The sequence below is a fragment of the Micromys minutus genome (genome assembly GCF_963924665.1).
Source record: "Micromys minutus genome assembly, chromosome: 12".
Lineage (NCBI taxonomy): Eukaryota > Metazoa > Chordata > Mammalia > Rodentia > Muridae > Micromys > Micromys minutus.
The window spans coordinates 26,595,413-26,612,040 of NC_137981.1; the positions used below are offsets into that span (position 1 = coordinate 26,595,413).

General features: G+C 48.0%; 1 protein-coding gene across 6 annotated transcripts in view; it reads right to left on the reverse strand.

Moving 5' to 3' along the window:
• The window catches only part of ARHGAP22 (Rho GTPase activating protein 22), a gene marked incomplete at its 5' end in the record, with an annotated part of 130,007 nt that overhangs the window by 48,552 nt on the left and 64,827 nt on the right, over positions 1-16,628 (reverse strand). The gene's annotated exons all lie outside the window — the stretch shown is intronic.

Consider the following 16,628-nt stretch of genomic DNA (forward strand, 5'->3'; position numbering starts at 1 on the left):
GCGATCAGGAAGAGATGTCCCATCGAGCATGCACACACTGCAGAACAATCGAGCATGCGCATACTGCAGAACAATCGAGCATGCGCACACTGCAGAACAATCGAGCATGCGCACACTGCAGAACAGTGAAGCAGCAGAGACACACCAAGCTCCATGGTGCTTTAAAGGGATTGTAGATTGTTTGGGGAAACCGTTTCTTCTTAAATCAGGAAGTACTTGGCTGAGAAAAAAAAAAAAATCCCATCTCCAAAATGATGGGAATTCTATCCAACATGTCCATCTACTGCTGGTGACCATCCAGAGAGCAGCAACTGTGAAAACTGTCTGGGGAAAGGGGTCAGCTCTGGAGAGGGACCAGCCTAGCAGAGTGGGTCAGACCCTGAGAGCTTGCTGTGAGCTCTGCCAGAGGAGGGCAGTTCTTGGCACATCTGTAGAACCCACGTCCAGGTCCAGCATGTGGGGGCAGGGTGGTAGAGGAGCCAGCTAGGCTCACCAGCCCCAACCAAGAGCTCTTCAGTTACAGTGGACAGTGGCTATGGAAGCTCTGTCTTGCAGCTCCGAATTTCCACAGAGAAAGACAAGGAGAACAATGCTTGCAGAAAAATTCCTGGGGTACATTTACTTTTTGTTGTTGCTCTTCTGGTGGCCTGAAGCCACCAAAATTGGCCAGACTGCCAAGGGAAAGATTTCTACAAAGCCCCTTGGCCTTTCCCTAAGTGTCCCCCTCATCCACTACCGCCCCAACCTGCTATTTCTGCATTTCTCTCTTTCCTTCTATACTCCTAGGACAAAATACAGTTTGGCAAAAAGCAGGTAGCCTCAGCCACAGCCATTGCCACAGCCACTGCTGAGAGGGTGCTTGCTTGCATCCGCAGATGGGTTTAGCCTCAGCCCCAGATACTCAGTATGTCTCTGTGGGTCTGGCTGCATTTCTGTGTTCTAGACAGATAGACGAGAGGTAGTCTGGACCTCAGTCACATAGTGGTCTGTGTGCCTCAGTAATCAAAGTAACACATGACTAGCACCTACTGTGTGCCAAATACCGTTCTGAGATTTCTGTAGATGTGAACTCATCCCCACAAGAATCTTATTATAATTCTGATTTATAAGTGGGGAGGCCAGGTACAAAGTGGCCAAGTGACTGATGGTCCTTGCTCAATTTTAGTACCCATGATCCTCAGCTCAGGTTTCGTGGACAGAGACCACCCTAACAGCATGTGTTGGCATTTAAAGTGAAGACGTTGCAGCGACCCACTATTGCAGACTGGGGTGTCACTGGTATGCCTTGCTGCTGATGCTCTTGGAGAGGTCTTGGTAACCACATAAGTCTCTGCTATGGGCAAGCCCTGGGGTTGGTACCTTATCTACCTTAGGTCACTGACGGGGAAACACTGAGACCCATTTACAGCATGCTGCTGACTAGGCAGGGTACTGGGCCCATTTTCAAGGTGGCTAGTATGTAGTGCTGTAGCTAATGCCCCCCCCCCCAACCTGATTGGCATCATCCCATAAAGACTCTTTCCGGCTCGTCACCATTTCTTATGAGTCACTATTACACGGAGCAAAGGAGTAGTACTGTTCCGCGAAGGCACTCTGAAATTCAGGCTCCCTTTGGGAACCTCGGTGTCTCTTTCTGCATAATTTTACCCTTGGTCCAGGCCCTCAGGAGATTTTAGGGACCGGTGCTGCCAGTAATAACTAGAGTTCAGGTGAGCACCGGTGCGTAGGGAAGTGGGCCACCGGATGCCCAAGCCTGTGGTTTGAAAACGCTCTGCCCAGACCAAAGCTGATGCCAAAGTTAAAATCCAATTGTCTTTTTACCTGACGAGTGACAGGGACAGAAGATGATGAAGACTGACACATGTGCACTGCCTAGTCCTCTTTGCTTTCTTGGGAGAACAGTGAAGATGGTAAAGGAGGAAGAAGGGAGGAGGGCAGGGCTGGGGGAAAAATGGACGCCCCCCCGCCACGCCCCACCCCCCACGCCCGCTGCACATTGTGCTTCTCACTGCCACCTAGTGGTGGAAAAAGAAAAGACCAGGTTAATGATCCCGCTGTCTCTAAACCAATTTGTCCAATGCCCAGCAGGCTGCCTGCCTTCTGCTGTGTATTGAGAGCACAGACACCCACCATTGGGTAAATGCTCTATCCCCTGGTTTTGTTTTTGGTTTTTGTTTTTCTGTAGTGATTCTCAAGTGTGTGTCCTGCTTTCTGGGACTACCTTAACGTTAATTCTACTTATCAGCATTGGGAATGGTGGGCATGAAATAAGACCTTTACCAAGCCATGTTTGATACTGGCAGTGGGGTGGTAGGGATGTGGTGATGGGCTGATGGGAACCTCAGAACAACAGCTTCCCAGGTGGGACAGGATCAGCAGAACTCTCCAGCTTTTCCTCCCTGCTGACAGGCTGAGTCCTGTCAGTGCCCAATGTCCCTCTCCCACAGTCTTCACCTCCCCCTACCCCCAGGTAATCTCCATTGTGTAGGCTCGTTCAGATTTTACTTTCTATAGCCTGGCCATCCCATACCCTCCCTAGCAGCAAACCCAGGAAGCATTCTTTATAGATTCCAGACTGGGGATCTGCAGGGAGCCATGAAATCAATTCTCCAGAACTTGAAAAATGAAAAAGGGATGTTGGAGGGCACAGAACTGTTTGTGCCAGACCCCTTGACAGTGTGTGTCTGGGTCTCAGGATACAGGTGATGCTTATTTCATATATCTACATTCATATCTATACCATGAAAATGCTGTATTGGTGTATTTCCTTGCTTCTAGAAACAAAACTCTTGTGTAAATACGCCTCTGATTTTCCCTCCTCCCCAGCTCTCCTAGCTGGTCACTCTTTTTTTTCTGCCTGTGAAAGAAATCCCCCACTCTTCGCTAAACCACTCAAAGATTAAAAAAAAGAAAGTCCACCACCTAGGGCCACAAAAGGCTCTCTATCCAGGAATCCAGAGGACACTGGCTATTGACTGGTCTTGCATATACATACCCAAGAGAACCACTTAAGTGGCCCTTCACAGGACAAAGATCAGCTTCTCTGGGATTCAGGGAAGAAAGCAACCCTCAGCTCTCCACATTCCTGCAGTGCACACCCTCCAGGAAGGCTGCTTCTGGGACACAACTAGGGGACTGCTCATTGCTCCTTCCACATTCTTCCTGCTACAATTACTGTGGGGAACTACTCAGTACTAGCATGGGAACTCTCCCACCAGAGGCCCCCGCAGAGCTCCTGACTAGAGCAATGGTACCCCATCTTCCTGTCTGCTGGCTGACTATAGGTCTGTCTTCCCTGACCCCACAAGCTCCAGATTGGCCTTTACTGGAAGGCCTGATGTTTCAGTGGGTTGGTGTGTTCCATCCTTCCTCCACAGGAGCAGTGGGGGTACTGTCATTTGAATATGTTGTCTGAAGGGTCATTTGCTGGAATGTGTTTCCCAAATTTAAATGTTGTGTGTGTGTGTAAAGGTAGAGCTTTGGGAGATTATTAGAATTAGATGGGGTTGTGAGGGTGGGACCCTGGGATGGGATTAATGACTTTATTAGAGAAGGAAGAAGGGCCAGGAAGAGGCTCAGTCAGTCAATTACTTGCTGTGCAAAGATAGGACCTGAGTTTGATCCCCAGAACCTACATATAAGCTAGACACAGTTCTAATTTCAGCACTAAGAGGAGATTGAGGCAAGAGGGTTTGGGGCTTGCAGGCCAGCAAATCTGTCAGAATCCATGAGCTTCAGGTACAGTGAGAGACCCTGTATCAAAAAAATAAGGCAGAGAACATGCATGCCACCCATGCACACACACACACATGTACACACAGGCACACATATACACACATGTACACACAGGCACACACATATACACACATGCACACACGTACACATGCATAAAATGGAAGAGCAACATAAGCTAGAGCTAACATACTCTCTCTGTCTCACCACGAGATGCCTTTTCTGTGTAGGATGCTACATAAGATGCTGTGTGAGGTCCTCACCAGAGCTAAGCACAGAGTTAAAGTCAATTGGTATTCTTGGTCATCCTGACTTCATCTGGAATTAGCTAAAGCCTCATGTGGAAGACACACCTGTGGGAGATTTTTGCTTAATTTGAAGTGGGAAGATCCATTTCTAATCTGGGTCTTTGAGGTAGGAAGACACACCTCTAATCCAGATCTTTTGAGCTGGTAACACACACCTCTAACATGGGCCACACCTTCTGCTGGAAGCCTATATGAGGATATGGAAAGGGGACGGGCGCTCTTGCCCTGCCATCAAGCCCACCCCTTCACTGGCATCAGAGACTACTTTGGGATTCCAGCAAACACTGAGATGAGCTGAGACATCCAGTCTTGTGAACTGAGAAACTACTGCATTCTTGGACTTCCTTTCACAGACAGCTGAATTGTTGATTCAGCTGTACCACAGCCTGTAAGCCATTTTAATAAAACACACAGACAGACAGACAGACAGAGACACGAAGACAGACAGACAGACACACACAGAGGGAGAGGGAAAGCAAGATAGTGAATTCCATTCTATACATTACTTCAGAGAATCCTAGCTAAACACACACACTTACTCTTCCCAGACTCCAGAGCCAAGAGCTAAATGAATACTGTTACCCACCGTACAACACTCAGTTATAGCAACCTTGTGAAAGGACTCTCACCAGCTCCAGCGTGGTGAGCGTGGCTCTCAGGCCTTGTCCTTTTCCCTGATTCCCTCTGCCTCGCTAAAAACCGTTAGACTGCATTCCTAAAGCTACTACCAAGGTCTATGCCCTTATTTGGCAACTCCCTCCTCCAGAGCCTGACTACCAAGGTCCAGCTATCAAAGTATTGAAGTGCAGCAATTAGAAGCCCCTTTTGGCTCACCTGATTAACATGACCAATCAAAATTAAACACTCATCCTAACATGGGGTTTCCCCCATGCCCTTTGTAAACTACTATTTGCATATGTGTCAAGGCTGTCTCCTGTCTCCAGTATCTATCCAGTCTGGGACAAACACCCCTTCCCCCTCACCTTCTCTTCCTTCTCCCTTGATCCCTTCCTCTTATCTCTTCCTCTACCTCCTGTCTTTGACTCTTATTCCCTGTTCTCTGTCCCTCTGGGGCAAACAAATCTCCTTTGTGCTGAGAACTTGGTCTTGGGAGTCCTGAGCCCCTACTTTTCCTTTCACCATCAGAACAGGCTAAGGGAGGCTCTCGCATCCTCTGAGCACCTACTCTGTGCTAGGCACTACTCCGTCCACAGCTCTTAACAAGGACTCTCAGATCATGTTGGTCAACGGGGCTCAGGGAAACCAGTGGTGTACACAGCTAGGAAGCAGCAGGTACTTACACCGGCCTCTTAGATGCCTACATCTCTACCCCTTCCCCCAAACCGGCAGGATCTCAGGACGGGTCCCAGACACCCAGGGTGGTGCTGCAGGCGGAGTGACTGTTATAGCACAGTGAGAAGCAGTATTGGGCAGAGAGGCAGGGAGACTAAGGTCCCCGCCATGGGAGAAAAACCTCCTAAAGAGGGTCTGTGTCTTCTTAGTTTCAGCCCCTGGATGTGTAGTGAGGACCCCAAGGTCAGCACAACTGGTGTCTGAGGCAAAGTGCAGTGTCCAGGGCAGGAGCCACTCTCAAGTCCTCTGTGGTACAGAGGGATGCCATCATATGCACCCACGTACCCCGTGACTTAAAACAACAGACACCGAGAGAGATCTGAAGAACAGAGATCTGTAAGATGCAAGCCGGGCCTATGACCACAGCCTCTCCTGGCTCCCTACCTCCCTTAGCAGTCTTTGGTATAGGCTGCAGTCTCTTTCTCTACCCCAAAAAGCTTTCTGTCTCTGTGTCCCCTGGCTCCCCACGAAGATTCTAGGCCTGGATTCAGTTCAGCTAATTGCATATGTAAGCACCCTACTTCCAAATAAGGTCAGACCAAGGTGCCCGTGGGAATGAATTCTGGGGGACACTATGTACCTGAAACAGCAGCTTCCCTTCTTTAGCCACTGTAGTCCTATGTCAAATTGTCTAAAGTCAGCAGGGACGCTGGATGGCCAGGTTGAAGAAGGTCTCAATCTGCTATCTTTCTGGAACTCAACTCCTGACATTCTCATACTCCAGAACAGAACAGTGCTGCTCCTACTGAAAATGTTGAATTACTAGTTTTTTTTTTTTTTTCAAAATTGCAATTACTCACACTTGGGTATATATATTGCATGAGTTGCTTGGACCTAGTTGAAAAGCACTTGATCAGAGAGGGACTTTATAGTTGGGGTGGGGGTCTGTGCTTCTATAGGTAAACTCCTTTGTTTCAAAGGAGGCATCTCATGGGTCAAACAAAATATGTCTGCAGGCCAAAATCAGATTCAGGCAATGAGCCCTTGCATGCAGCTCAGCTTTTAGCTTAAGAGCTATGCTTCATTTCTGGTCACCATTTGTCACCTCCTGTACCCTTTCTGTTCCTCCATGATTGTTCCTTCACTGGTGCCACTGAGGCTGATATCTTTTGGGGGCCATGCCCCAGACTCTGAGTGTACTGATTGAGTTCCTGCCTAGCTGAGCACACAGATGGACTTAAGGTTGTTTTGTTCACTGCTTTCCAAACTCCCGAATCATAAGAAGCATTCGCAGCCCACTGTCAACAGATTCTGTTCCGGCTGGTCTAGTGGAGCCCCGGGATCAGTATTTCCAACAAGTTCCCTGGTGATGATGATGGAGCTGACCGACTGGCTGACCGAGAGAAAGGTCTAAAGAGCAGCTTTCCTAGATGGAGAGGCTTGAACTTGCTCACCGTAAGGTCACCTGGGTCATTCAATCCCTATCTACTAACCCTATGCCACATTCCCCCCCCACATCCTAAATTTCTCTAGGGCCTTATATTCATCTTCATGTTGAACTGCCATGGGACACTCCCACACACACACACCAGCCTCCAAGGTTGGTACCCTGTCACTGCTGAGGGCTTTGTCCATAGTCCTTGCTATCCCAAAGTTGTAGTCTCCACCATTAGCCAGGGTTTCTGTTGGCCCCTGCTAAGAGTGTGCCCCGGAGCCTCATTTTGTACTAGTGAGCTTTGGAACAGTGACAGCTCTGTGCCTCAGTTTCCACATCTACAGAGCACAAGTGTGCTCTCCACTCACACTCACAGCTGTATCATTGCATGCTTGTGTGGTCATGCAAGTTCCTTTCAGTCAGATGGCACTCCTTTGGGTGGGGAAAACGTGAATGATAACTGTCAGCCATAGGTCCCCTTCTACGCTATGGAACATTCAAAGGTAGTCCTCCCCCCCCCCCTGCCTGCACGCCATCCCAGCACAAGGTGGGAGCTCGCTTTCACTCTCTTGCTGTAGAAAAACTGCCATTTTAAGAACCTCACGCCATTTGTGTCCTGCAGAAATTCGCATTAGGAGACTCGTGTTCTTTGTTGCCCTAGTAACACAGTCAATGACACTTGGAGGGACAGCAGGTGGCCTCTCCTGTCACTCAGCAAACATACCCAGACCAGAGCTTCATGAAGGACCAGCCACACAAAAGGCAGGCAGATGTGAAAGGCCACTGTGGTAGGTGGATCAGTGTCTCACACAGGTGTCTATGAAGTCAGAAGTGTCAACTAAACTGTAATATTACACACTCTGTAAATCTAGACAGCCAGGCTGTCCAGGTGATGGCTCTGCTGGGACAATAAAGGCAACCCCCAACTATTTCACTTTAACCATTGTACAGTGTATTTTTAGCAGACACATAGAGACTGCATTTCCATGGTATGCTGTGTGGCCTTCCATCACAAGCTGTGACGGTACATCCCATGCTGACCACCTCTTTGGGTTGAAGATGCTCACAGCCTCTCCGCTAGCTATTTTGTATTATTCAACTAACTGTTGTCAGGGACAGTCACTCGCGTGTGTTATCAAACATCAGGCATTGTTTCTCCTGTCAAACTGCACTCTAAACCCTTTCTCCAGACCTCCCCACCTTCTACCAACTGGTATTTTATTTCCTCTTCCTTTGAGATCACCTTTTCTTTTTAAAAGATGTACTTATTTTATGTATGTGAATACACTGTAGCTGTCTTCAGACACACATAATATCTCATTACAGATGGCTGTGAGCTACCATGTGGGTGCTGGGAATTGAACTCAGTACCTCTGGAAGAACAGTCAGTACTCTTAACCACTGAGCCATGTCTCCAGCCTGAGATAATCTTTTTAGCTCCCACAAGTGAGGACACATTTTTTCATGTTACTTGATTTCCAGTCCCAACCATGTTGCCACATTGATAGGATTTTATTATTTTATGGGAGGTGCTTTCTGATCGGCCTAGTCAAGAGAAATGGCTGATGGAGACCATGACCTCCATGTGCAAGGGTGAGGGTGAAGGTAGTTTTCCATGGCATCCTCCCCTGGACAAAGAGGTTCCAGCTGAAGGTCTCCCATGCATTGCAGTGGGATTTGAGTGGAAGCTAAGACCCTTGGGGAGCCATCTCTGCAGGTTGTGTAGAGCAACACTCTAATCCCAGTTTTCCCAGTTAGTGACCAGTTAAGGACTAGAGATGGGTGATCTGACTCCTCACCTCCCATTCCCTCCTTCTCATGTTGAGTGTCACCCAGAACACCCAGTCTCTACCAGGAGACACCCTGAGATCCTCCTCCTTGGGCTCAGGCTGCTCAGTCTGGTTTCTGCCAACCTAGAGTTGCCAGTACCTTAGTGTGGCTGGTCCAAGAAAGCAACAGCATATAATTTAAATTAATGTGTTTACATTTATGTCAAAAACATCTGACAATTAAGTTATTAAAAATCTTTAACAATGTTTAGGACTTGGGCATGTGTGTACTTCTTGAAGCACACATTTACAGACTACAAATCTGGAGTAAGTACTTCCAGAGTGTTTAAATCCATGGTGGAGTGCTTAGCCCTAAATGGGACATCTGTGTTGCCCCTCCCAAGGCTCAGGGGACACCATGGAAGAGGTGAAAGGGAGGATGTAATTGCCACAGGATGGGAGGTATGTAAAAAAGTACATTTCTGGGTATGGCTGACTCATTTATAAACCCAGTGCAGCTAAAGTCCTGTGCAGACCGGATTGAGCCTGACAACAGTCATCATCAGTGGGGTCCCACCTCTCCCCAAGGTTCTATTGGTAGTTAGTTCCCGGGGGCCACTGATCCCCACACCATTCCTGCTGCCACCCACGTTCATGCAAGCAACCCTAATAAGACTCGGTGGGTCCCACAGAACCGGAGGAGTGAGAGGGGGACTGCTGGGAGGAAGAAGGGTTCCAGAGGAAGAAGAGGGGGCAGCTGAGAGCGGGTATGGGGGATGGAAACAATTAAAATTAACCATATCAATGTATGATATTTGCTTAGGACAAAAATATGTGGGGGCTGGAGAGATGGCTCAGCGGTTAAGAGCACTGACTACTTTTCAAGGGGACCTGAGTTCAATTCCCCGAAACCACATGGTGGCTCAGAACCATCTGTAATGAGATCTGAGGCCCTCTTCTGGTGTGTCTGAGGACAGCTACAGTGTATTCACATACATAAAATAAACAAATCTTTTAAAAAATATGTATAAAGGAAAGAAAAACTGAAATTTGAGTGCCCAAATGGAAAAGTGCCTCAAGTGAAAAGTCCTCATTAAATGTAGAAAGAAAATTAAAATATTTCAATGGTGTCTAGAGGTTGATAGAAGATATGCTACTGGGCTCTAGGCTCTGGGTTCAACCCCTAGTCCCTGGACCCCCTCCCACCATTTTACTAATGCTGGGGACCTCATGGGCTGCATAAAACAGGTGATTAAATACTTTTTACCTGCTATTACTCAGTTTCTTCTTCTGTGGAAGGTAGTTCCTAGCAAGTAAGTTAGTCACCAACCACAACCTGCGTATGGGTATTGCTCACTGGGACACTTCCCCAAAGGACACCCTCGGGAGTTTCCCATACCAGCTCCTGTGTTAGGTGAGAGAGTTTGAGCCTAGAGAGTAGGAGGCCAGACTAAGCAGCAGGAAAGTGCAGGCAGCCTCTCTAGAATTTGCTGATTCTTCCACACTCGCTGGAGGGAGTCTCTAATTTCATTTTTAGAAATGATTCAGCTTCCGGTGCTTTTCAAGCAAGCTGTGGGACTGCACAGGGTCGAGCTGAGATGCAGGCTGACTGGTACCAGGTGCGGAGACAGGACCGTATCAGCCTCCCTCCCTGTTCAGCCTGCTGCAGTGGTCGGGGCTGTTCCTGGCATGTCAGAAACACAGTATCACTCTCCTGCAGAATAATCCCCCAGCTGGCTCCCTTTCAAGGTCAGGCCTTAGAGATAGCAGATTCTAGACCTCCAGTGTCTTCCAAACTGCTGGCTGGGTCAGAACAATCAGCTGTGAAGTCTAGGCTGGTGGGCAACTCTTAGCAGCATTCAGCCTCCCCAGAATAGGGCATGCACCTCCATGACCCCAGCACAGGTCCTGACCCCAGTGCAGCCCTGCTGCCTGGTCCTTCCTTACAGCGAGTGCCCAGTATCTGGCTGATTCCGTGTGGTCCTATAGCTTTCTTGTCAGTTCTTCCTCTGCAGGCGTTACCTGCTCCTGGGATCTCTTATGGAGCAATGGAGATTGAGAGCCTGGTTAGTTACCTGGCTGAAAGCCCAGGGTTCTGGTCTACATCCATCAGCCCACCTGCCTCCCCGTGACCACGTGAATACTGTAAGAGAGAGGTTAGCAAGGAGTTGCAGTGCTTTGCTGGCTACTTAATTCATGAGCATCTCATGGGGAACGGCATGCCAAGTGACTTATCACTCTCAGTCCAGTGTGCCAAAGCAGAACCCCTACTCTTTGTCTCTTTCTTGTGGGTTTAGAGGGAGGTCTAAACTGGGCTTAGGGCCAGACACTCAGAATGCCAAGAAGTCCCCATGAGATCGAGTGTGCAGGGATGAGCAGGACAGGGTTTACCAGGATACTCCTGGGTCGAGTGAAAAGTCTACACAGAAGATGCAAAGCCCCTGAGTGTGGCCCTTTTTGGGGGGGACCTGGCTCCTTCAGGCCTCTGCGACCTAATGAGAGAGAGGCAGAGCTCTGACCTGGAGCTAGCTCAAGGTGTAGCTCCTCTACCCTCTGGCTCTGGGATTCTAGCAAATTATGAGGCTTGTTGGAATGAAGGTTCCTCACCTGTAATTGTGGGATCCATCAAATTCCAATATTCACCTACTGGGCACTTTGGAATAAAGGAGTTAGCACAGGTTAGTGCTGGGACTAGTGAGATTAGCATCACAGTGCTGAGCCTTCACATAAGGAATGCCTGCACATGGTACATACTTAGTTCTCTAGCTCCCATATCCTGGCCCAAACCTCAGAAACCCAACAGTTATCATTTATGAATCACGCTAATTCTGTTTCTGAGCCCTACTCTCCCAGGCCAGTGTTGGAAAGAGGAGAGGGCTCCCTTTTCTGTGGTGCAGCTTCCAGAGTTCAGAAAAGGACTGTGGGTTTTGGTCTGAGGTGGTCGTCTGGTATTTTCACCTGCAAGCATCAGGAGAGGGGGAGGGGGAGGAGAGGGAGTGCAGGCCTGGGTCAGGACCCTGGTGCCTGTCCTACTGTCAGCTAATGTCCTTGGTGGCATTGCATGGTCTGTGCCCAGGGATCTGTCTTCTCCATGGAGCACTGCCAGAACAGTGTCTGCTCTCTCTCTCCTTCTCCACAACAGATTTGGTTGGGAGAAGGGTACAGATTGGGTGCCAGCACCCTTTGAGGAAAGGGGACAAAGGCAGCTTTCTGCTTCTATTGGTAAAGGTGGACAAACTGGGGTCTCTAGATGGATCCCATCTTCCTCTTCCTGTTGTTAACAATTGCTATTACTAAAATATGAGTCACAGCTTTAATTACCGCACTACAACAGTCTCCTCTGACTCACTATCCGTGTGTGTATTATCATATGTATGTATATATATATATATATATATATATATATATATATATATATATATATATAATCTATAGAGTGAGTTCTAGGACAACCAGGCTACACAGAGAAACAGTCTCAAAATTTACCATATATATATATATATATATATATATATATATATACATATATATATATCAGATATCAAATGTATGATATCATATATATAATACACACACACACACACACACACACATATATAAAGAATTTATGATGCATGGAAAAGGGTGCCAACTGGCTTTATTTTCCTTGTAATACCTCTGGTACCAGCAGTGGCCCCCGTCCTCTCTGGCTTTCTCAGCTCTAGGGTCAAAGATCCCAGGGAGGCTTGACATTCTACATAACTTAGGAAAAAGATGCTTCGAGCCAAGTTCAAGTCAGTATCCTACTTGCATCAGGCTTTGATTCGATTCTCCTTGCCTGGTCACCATGAAAACTCCAGAGGCCAGCTGTGGTATTTCATGTCTTTAAGCCCAGCACTCAGGAGGCAGAGGCAAAAGCATCTCTGTGAGTTTGAAGCCCACCTGGTCTACATGACAAGTTTTAGGCTGGTCAACAAAATAAGACCCCATATCAACACCGCGCCCACCAAAGCTACATATCAGGCAATCCAAGCAAGACAAAGTGCTGGTAATCACACTTTTCTGCTCTCCTGAATTTAGTAAGTGGTAACCCATGTGTTATGTGTACCGACTAGGTTGGGCATGGGGCCATGTGCCATAGCCAGACAATGGGAGCCATGCGCTCATTCTCCCAGTGACACTGTCCTATGATTTGCTCAGTGGCTGGTCCTGTGGCTCTTGGGCTCTTCGAAGCCCAGCTGAGTTGTTTGGAGATTGCAGCACAGTGGTGTTGCATTGGCAGGTTTGTCCACTAGGCGGCACTCACACCACTGCTTTTCTTCATTTTAAATTGTGTTTGCAGTCTTCACGTTCCCTAGGACTGAAAGCTACAGTAGGATCTGTGAATTAAACTTAAGTAGATGATCATCCTAAGAATGATCACGTTTCCAAGGGATGTCAAGGGTTTCTTCTTGGGTGATGAGGGTACACAGTGCAAAATGAGGATGTCCCACGCTCAGGCTCTTGCCAGAACTCTGTCAATGAGTCTGTCCTTTCTCCTCCTGTCCTGCCATTGATTCTAGAGGCATCAGATCCAGGCTTCAATATTAGGTGTCTTTCTGTCCTTTTTGTTTCTCTGTGCCCAAGACCTATTACTCAGACACCCTTGGAATGGTGGGGAAGCCCCACTCAAACAGATCACCCCTCTCCCACCCAGACTTGCTCATGCACTTCAGTGCTGGGAGAGACTAACATGGACCCTCAAAGCCATACTTCCTGTTTCTGTCCCCAGGTACTTAGACTCAACCTAGTAAGTAAGTTATTTACCTTGTCTCAAGCTCAGGGTGGTAAGTAATGTCCCCTGATCCTTCAAGGGCAGAGATTGTGCCTTGCTCTCCCCAGGCCTATGGAGGCCGGTTTGAGATAAGACATAACACTGGTTAATGAGTTTTGAGTGAGAAAGCTCCTTGAGATTCTTATGGTGGCCCTTGCTTCAGGCGGGGTCACTCAACCTTCTCTTCTTTTGTTCTTTCCTTCTCTGTCCATGCTGGCCTCAAAATGGTAATCTGCCTCAGCTCTGTCAGATGACAGTGCTTACTGCCATCTGGACCCCAACTTTATTATTATTATTATTATTATTGTTATTATTATTATTATTATTATTATCATCATCATCATCATCATCACCATCATCATCATCATCATCATCATCATCATCATCATTCCTTCTCTAGCCACAGGTCCCTGGCTGGAGCCTCTGTTGGAAACTGGAGTCACATAAAGCTCAGGCCAGGACAGACTGACCTAAGAGGTACAGGTTCCCTCTGTCAGCTGTTTGACCTCAGGGTGTTTGACATAACTTCTCTGGGCTGCCACACCTTCACAGGCTATGAAGGGAGTGGACCGTTTGGGATTAGGTTGGTAGGAAATTCCAAGACTGCAGAGCTCCTGGGAAGAGGGGAGGAAGAAGAGCCATCTCAAGGCCTCCATCAGCACTGGTGTTGTATTCTCTCTGCTCAAGGATGTGCAGTGCTCAGAGCCCAGGGGGTCCCTTACCCATCTCTTCTGCTTTTCCAGAGTGGCCCCAAATCTCATGTACATGTATGTGCATGTGTATGCATGCTACACGTGCACATGTGTGTATGTGTGTGTACATGTGCCCAAGTATGTGAACTCTGGCGTGAACATGCCACATGGCATGCATATGTGTGGAGATCAGGGGACATCTCTTCATGTCAGTTCTCTCCTGGCATCTTATGAGATCTCACGATAGCACTGGGTCATCAGACCTGCATGCAGGCACCTCTGTCCACCGAGCCATCTTGCCAGTCCACTTTCCTTCTTTATGAATCTCCCGATCTGTGGGATTTTGGTGTAGCTACAAGACACAGACTAAGGCAGAGCTTTGGCGCTACCGGCTAGCTGTGCACCAGGGCACAAGGGGTTGTTCTTTCTAATCTCCAGGGTCTGTTTCTGGGAAACAGGTTTAAAGCAGGGTTTGAGTATAGTGACAGGCTGAACAATGGCTCTCACAGTGTCTACATCTTTACCCCCAGAACTTTATAAATATACCATTCTATGTGATAGGTGGAATAATAGGTCACTAAATATCCATTTTCCAACTAGCAGGACCTTTAGAATATATTGCTTTCTGTGACAAAAGACCCATTCTTCTAGACAAAGAAATTCTTGTAAATAGCTCTGCCCTAGATTAGGAACAGGGCACTGGTGACCCTCACCCACCCCAGATTCATTCTTAAGGCCCATGATCAGTGCCTTTCTGTCAATATGGACAGGCTGCACTGAATTCCACTGTATACTCTGGCCTTGCCTGGCCAGCTGCTTCCTGGGCCCGCCTCTGCCTTTCCTTCACCAGGCCCCTAAATCCTCACTGGCCCAGGTACTAGGGCCTCCCTCTTCTCTTCTCTACCTTCACCGCAGAATCTTTATTCATGTCTCACAGTGAACTAAGCCTTTCTTTTCTTTTCTCGCCCAACAGAGTTTAATTCAACCATAAAGAAGACTTTGATTGGATTGTCTGCAGAAAAAGAGATACAACTAAAGGTCACCATGTTCAGTGAAATAATTCAATCTCAGGAAAACAAATATATTTTCTCTCACTTGTGGATCCTAGATTTTACATCGATGTAGAATATCATACGCACACATACACATATAGCATGCACATAGCTACATATATAGGATATAAAAATAGAAATGAGATAAGGGATTAGTGGGGAAAGGGTAAAGCAAGGTCTTTTTCTAATTTGTGTCCCAAGCCCCTCCTGCTTGTATTTTCTAAGTGCATTTTTAAATCCAAGCGCGGGACTAAAGTCACGTGCCACCACACTTGGCTCAAAAGTGTGTTTTTGTGCGTTCATTCTGCCTGTGCCTCCCAGAATCCCCAGCCTCAAAGACCTCTGTCACAGACATTTTGGCCCATTCATAAGATGAACCAGAAATACCAGGATTAACCCCTAAGGGTGTATGTCTCAAGGATGCCTCCAGCTACCCACTGCCTGGGTAAGACACCTCTCAGCCACCCACTGCCTGGGTCAGATACCTCTCAGCCACCCACTGCCTGGGTCAGACACCTCTCAGCCACCCACTGCCTGGATCAGACACCTCTCAGCCACCCACTGCCTGGATCAGACACCTCTCAGCCACCCACTGCCTGGGTCAGACACCTCTCAGCCACCCACTGCCTGGGTCAGACACCTCTCAGCCACCCACTGCCTGGGTCAGACACCTCTCAGCCACCCACTGCCTGGGTCAGATACCTCTCAGCCACCCACTGCCTGGGTCAGACACCTCTCAGCCACCCACTGCCTGGGTCAGACACCTCTCAGCCACCCACTGCCTGGGTCAGACACCTCTCAGCCACCCACTGCCTGGGTCAGACACCTCTCAGCCACCCACTGCCTGGGTCAGACACCTCTCAGGCTGCTCTGCACGGTCTCTGATCGCCCTATCGAGGCGGAGCTGCATGTCACTGTATCAGTCTATTCTCTAATGCACCCTGGCTGGTCCTTTCCCTGTGCCCTTCCTTATGCTCTAGGGGGACCACAGAGTACAGTGGCCAGATCCTGTCTCGAGCTGATTCTAAGGGGAGGTCAAGGGAGATAAAAACGCTAGCAAGATGAGCCCTGCTGTGACAGGGGGCTCACGGGACAGACACACAGCTCAGTAAGGACCACACCGAACAACCTGGAACTGTAAAATTCTTTCCTGTAACTGCTAACAGGACAATGTTCCCCTAACAAACAAATGTGGGGAATTTGTTTCCCTCTCGTCTTACTGTAATTCTGCCTTGAGATTCATAATAAACCCTAGGAAGGCCCTCAGAATCGGTTAACGCTTGACTGTGACCTTATTTCCACATGTAGGTTTGCAGCCCCACTCTAAGGCAGTGAGTAGTTCTCAACCTATGGGTCGAGACCCCTTTCAGGGTCACAGGTTAGATGTTTATGTTCCTATTCATAACATTAGCAGAATCACAGTTAGGAGTAGCAATAAAATAATGTGTGGTTGGAGGACACCACACAAAGAACTGTAGTAAAGGGTTGTGACATTAGGAAGGTTGAGATCCACTGCCCTAAGAACTAATTATCCAAATAATAGGATTCAATTTTC